This window comes from Leopardus geoffroyi, chromosome A3 (genome assembly GCF_018350155.1).
Source record: "Leopardus geoffroyi isolate Oge1 chromosome A3, O.geoffroyi_Oge1_pat1.0, whole genome shotgun sequence".
In the NCBI taxonomy this organism is placed as follows: Eukaryota; Metazoa; Chordata; class Mammalia; order Carnivora; family Felidae; genus Leopardus; species Leopardus geoffroyi.
In genome coordinates, this window is record NC_059336.1 from 123,171,629 (window position 1) to 123,177,628 (window position 6,000).

Here is a 6,000-nt window from a genome sequence, read left to right on the forward strand (position 1 = left end):
TTCTCCCTTCTGAGTACTTAATTTACTGACTGCATAATCTATACGTAACTGGTCCTACATGACAACTTCCTAGGATAGTCCCTTGACTCCCTTGAATGAAGCAGGATGAATGAAGGAATGAGAAAGACCCAAAATGGGAGAACTCTAGAGGGAAAGGGGTAGAGACAGAGGTAAGTATGGGGATAGGCAGAGAGGGAGGCTGGAACATTGGAAATAGAATAGGCAGGGAGGCTCTGGGAGAGAAATCAGGCAGTCTTCCTAGCAGAACAGGAGGCTGATGGCTCTAACCCAATAACTCAGTTCCTATGTGTCCTCAGTATCATCTGTGGAGAAAGTCAGTGAGCAAAGGAGGGGAGGGTGCCTGGCCTGTTCCTGTGAGTTATTTCTGGATGCATTATTCATATTTGATAAATCATTTAGAGGCAGCTACTTTATTAGCTTATAAAGCACATTATATGGTTTTAAATTGTTAATACAGGCTGTTGTGATGCATATTGTACCTCAGAAAAACCATGCATCACTTTAATTCATAGCCTCATTATAAAGCTTGTTACAGAGTGCTGCATTATTGCATGAAGAATAGTGGAGTAACATTTCTGCAAGAAACCTGAATGTTTTATTTACATCATTGGTGGCTTGGTATAACATATAAGAAATGCTTTTGAAGATGGAACCAGATAAGATTCTGAATTTTGAGGACAGATACCTAACATCTGCCTCCTCTAGACTTATCTTAATACAGACTTAGCACCTGGTTTGAGGCTGCATACATAAGTATCCAGAAAAGTCTTGCTTGACTTGCTTGGTGCCCTTGGATGAGTTGGCTTGTCCACTTCTTTAGGATCCCCAGAAACATTAGTGCAAACTTGATCCTAGGACTTGCTTTTCTTTATTCACTTAAGAGTCCTTGATCTCTGCCCATGTGCCAGGTACTGTGCTGGACCTAAGATATAAATGATTAGTAGCATAGTCTTATTCCCTGACTTCATGAAGTTTGCCAGTGTTTCCAACTAAGAAGGAGAGAAGGATGGGTTTGTGCTGGAGTGTTGAAATTAACTGAGTTACAATCTACATCTATAATTTATAGGTGACAAAGGTAGTATGCTAGTAAATAACCAAATTTTCAGAAGTCTGAGTGATCAGTAGGCTTTCATTCAAACTGCAATTCAGACCACCTCCTCCAGGAATCCCACCTCGACAAAGGCAAATCTAAATTGGAATCTTGATTCATTTACTGGTTGTTTGTCCTTGGGTAGGTCACTTAGCCTCATTGGTACTGAGCTTTCTCATCTGTAAAATGAGAATAATTGTTGCCTTATCTCACTGACTCACAATGAATATTAAATACGAGGCTTAGCTAAGAGTTAGAGACATTGCAAGTGCTCAGTAATTTGTTGGTGTTTCAGTCATTCAGCAGCTGAAAGTAGAACATGGCAATGCTCTTCAAACTCCCCCTGAAACATGCTTAGGTGCACACCATGGAATTCACAATTGTAAAGTATCAAGTATGAAATTATATTTTAGATTAGTGGTTAAAGCCACTAAAAATTAAAGGTTCTCTTTAGACAATGTATAATCTAATTTAATACCTGTGCTTTGGCATCTCTCTCCCCTTGTGAATTGCTACTCTGTGCATGGCTTTCTGGAATTTAAAGTAGGGAACTGTCTCTCATTTGAAATCAGTGGAAACTCTAAGTAGTTCATGGTGAGGGTTCATATTGAAGAATAATTGGGAAGGATGTAAGTTGGAAGAGGAAAAGTGATAAAAGGCATTAAACATTAGTTCAAATAATACAGGCTTGAGGAAATGATAGTAGGTAGCCCATGCTGGTCCCCAAAGATTTAGAAAAAGGACTACAACATCAGAGCTTGACTTTCGGAGGTCATATGAATTGGTGTGTGACTTGGTATGGGGGTGGGGGAGGGCTAAATTAAGGAAGACCAAGTGTTGACCAGTTTAAATGATAGAGCAGTCTTAGCATCTTCCAGATTCTGCAATTACTTCCTTCCCCAATTTTCCTGACCTCTGAACCACCAACTCATATGGGGCATCCAAGTCCCATATTGGCATAGTCTTCCCTCCATGATACAGAAAAATTATGCCACCTGCAACTCTCATTAAGAAATAAGTACTCCTGTAAGTTTCTTGAGGATCTCTAGGAAAAGCAGAGTTAAGAAAACTTTGAAAAGGAAAGAAATTAATACCTGAGTGATATTATTATACTGTACTAAACTTTGGAATTAGAAAATGCTTCCTTCATATATAATGAAAAAGGGCAGTAACATTTGCCTTTATGTTTATTGTTAATGTATGGAATGATGGAATGTGGATGTCTGTGCCTCCAAATCAGCTTCATGCTGCAAGGTTAGTCTTCCTAGAAATAATTTTTTTATGATTTATGAAACACTTTTTTGAATGTTGAAAACAGAAAAAAAAGACAAGGTTCACATATTTTAGAGTTAATGAGGCTCACTGTTAGCTAGTCATTTACATCAAAAATAAGCATAGGAAGAAGAGGAAGAATCTGTGCAAATACTTTTTTTATTTTTTTTTTTATTTTTTTTTTAATTTTTTTTTTTTTTCAACGTTTATTTATTTTGGGACAGAGTGAGACAGAGCATGAACAGGGGAGGGGCAGAGAGAGAGGGAGACACAGAATCGGAAACAGGCTCCAGGCTCTGAGCCATCAGCCCAGAGCCCGACGCGGGGGCTCGAACTCACGGACCGCGAGATCGTGACCTGGCTGAAGTCGGACGCTTAACCGACTGCGCCACCCAGGCGCCCCATGCAAATACTTTTTTTTAGATGGAATCTGTGCTAACAGGTGAATATCCAGACCAAATAAACTTTTTTTTTTTTAATCTGGCACCCTTTGATTTCTAAATCCATAAAATAGAGTAAGGGAGAGAAGTGCCAACATCCCAAAGATCCTCTAGAAAATGAAGTTGCTAACATTGGCTGACTTTCTTCTAACTTTTTACTTACAAAACCAGTACTTCCACATGCTTTTCACTCTGATTTCAAGACTTTGGCATTTTTATTAAAGTAAGAGGCAGATGAGTGATGAATCCTAGTCACATTCACTTGGTGTTACACAAGGCAAGTAAGCACAAAAACTAGTCTTTAAAAAAAATTTTTTTAACATTTATTTATTTTTGAGACAGAGAGAGAGAGAGAGCATGAACAGAGGAGGGTCAGAGGAAGAGAGAGACCTAGAATCTGAAACAGGCTCCAGGCTCTGAGCGGTCAGCACAGAGCCTGACGTGGGGCTCGAACCCACAGATCGCGAGATCATGACCTGAGCCGAAGCCAGACGCTTAACTGACTGAGCCACCCAGGCGCCCCAAAAAACTACAGTCTTAATTAAAATGCAGGAACTCATGGATCCATACAGAAATCATGACATAATCGACACAGTATTTCTCTGTCCAAACAATGTGCTTAGGAATGGTTTCTCTCTCTCTCTCTTTCTCTCTCTCTCTCTCTCTCTCTCTCTCTCTCTCTCTCTCTCTCTCCCCCTCTCCCTCTCCCCCCTCCCCCTCCTCCTCCTCCTCCTCCTCCTCCTTCTCCTTCTCCTTTCCCTTCCTCTTGGTTAAAACTGAAATACTTAGCTAGGGAATGTCCTCAGTCAGCTCCAAGGCTATATTTACCAAGTTCAATGAAGCTTCTCAGGAGTCACCAGGAAATGGCTCCCATGGGACAGCTGGATACTGTTAAAGGAATAGAATCTCCTTCAGATTTTGAACTGTGGACAGTTTTTTCTTTCCCCCTTTGTCTTTACTTTCTCCCAGCTCCCGGGACTTGTCTGCTGCTTTCTGCTCTCTTGTTGGGGTTCTTCTTCCTCCTGGAAAAGGGAAGAAAGTAGAATAGTTTCCTAAGTACAATTTTTGTTTGAAAACAAAGCATGCAAGCTCCTTTTACATTTTTCTGAGGTGTTTACTGCTAATAAAAACAAACAGGGGATGTTAAGAAGAAACATGAGACATGCATGCACCTGCAAACACACACTATCCTTTACATATATGTTGATCTTTACACTGTGTAGACTCATTCTGTAGGTAGGATCTTACTGGGAAGGGACAGCATTACTATGTTTATACTCACTGCTACTTTACAGATGAAGAAATGAAGGTCCAGAGAACTTGAGAGATTTACTCTGTAGCTAGTAATGGTGGAACTGGTTATCAATGCAGTGGGAGTTTTATCTACATGACTTCTAACAGAGCAGGAGGGATATTTAAAACTGCCAGTAGGAGTTTCTCTAGAATTTGCTAAAATGTTACTGGAATAAAGCTGTTTTTAATATAATTATTATCATTTTTAAGCATTTATCATCTGCTAAGTGATATATGTGTATGCATGGACAAATGCATGAACATTGAACCTAACAACAAACTTACAAGGGAGGAATTTTCTCCCTAATTTTATAGACTAGAATTTTGCTGTATTCTAACTGCACATTTCTGAATGATGAACTGAGAGTCCCCTCATTTCCCTCATGCCCCGTCATGGGGCATCCCTCATGGTCTCTCACCACAGGCCACTCCATAGGATGGTCACACATGATCATATTCCTGCTCTTCTAGGAATGGATTTCTCCTATATCGCTAAGGGGAGCAGGGCACTGCAGGTTGGGAGTGGGAGGTAGCTTCTCATTCCTCACTGCCTGCCCACATCTGTCTCTTCTAGACCCATCCTCTCAGTGCCGTCTGATCTTCTTAGTAATCGCTCTGTCATCCTGTAACACGGCTCAAGGCTGCCACGTAAAGTTACAATGGTTGTACACTGCAATTCCGAGGGTGCCATTTACTTGTGTAGTTATAACCAAAGGGTGTTTTCTGGAAGATGGCAATAAAGAGTCTGGAGGAACAGGTGGCTTTTTCTCCTTCATACAAATGCACCATTTGAGCTGTGTGGCTCCTTGTGACCCTAGCTTGGCTGCGCAGTCTGAGGTAGGGGCCACAATTCAATCATCTGGCTATGCCTCCTGCCTATCCAACTTGTCTTTTTCAGTGATCTGGATGGCACATAGTCCTTGTTCCAGATAGAAGGTTCACAGTCTAATTATTAGAGGTTATAGGTATATATTATTGTCTACACATAACTAGATGCAAAATTTTAGTCAAGTCTAAACAGGTATCCTGTTCTCACAGAAAAGATTGCTTTACATTTGTCAAGTCTTTACAGTTCTATATTTCCTTTGCATTACAAAAAAAAAAGTTTGTGGCATGATAACTAAATTGTCCAAAGTAAGTTTATTAACTACTTTTTTAAAAAACAAGTTTCCTTCTTTCTTTGACTACAAGTCACTGGTAATATGTTTTTATAATCTTTTTTCCTATTTTTTTTGATAATTGACTATATAAAATCTTTAGACTATTCTTTGGGAACAGATCTGCTATATTTCTTTACATGAATATTCTGAAATAGAGTGACCACACCTCTTTATTGGACATGCAGAGTGTTTCCATTTTCATTTTGCTATTATAAATAGTGTGACCATCTTTTTGTACATTGAAATGATTTTTTTCCTTTAAGATAGATTCTGAGAAATGGAATCATTTGGTAAAACAGCAGAAATATGTTTAACGATCGTGAAATGCGGAACCAAACTGATTTACAAGGAACACTGTTATTTTATTCTCCTAATAGAAGCATTTGAAAAAGCCTGCCTCATTGCACCATTACCAACCTTGAAACAATTTGATAGCAAATAGAATACCCATTTTTTATGTGCTTTTCTTTCTTATTTTTTAGAGATGTTAAACATCCTCTCACATGTTTATTAGCCATGTTATATTTCTTATTTTTAAAACACTTGTTCCTGTTCCTAGTGCATTTGTCTCTTATTATGTTAGTGCTTTCCTTACTTATTTTCAGGGGCACATTACTTATTAATGGCATTATTTATTTGTTTATCATATATTTAAAATATATTTCTGAGTTGAGATTTTTAATCTTCTTTTGTTTTTCAGCTAAGAGAGTCCACTACTCTAAAG

General features: G+C 38.9%; 1 pseudogene; it reads right to left on the minus strand.

Annotated features, from left to right (window-relative positions):
• Positions 1–4,807, minus strand: part of LOC123581435 — a 93,373-nt pseudogene extending 88,566 nt beyond the window's left edge.
• Between the last annotated feature and the right edge of the window lie 1,193 nt (positions 4,808–6,000).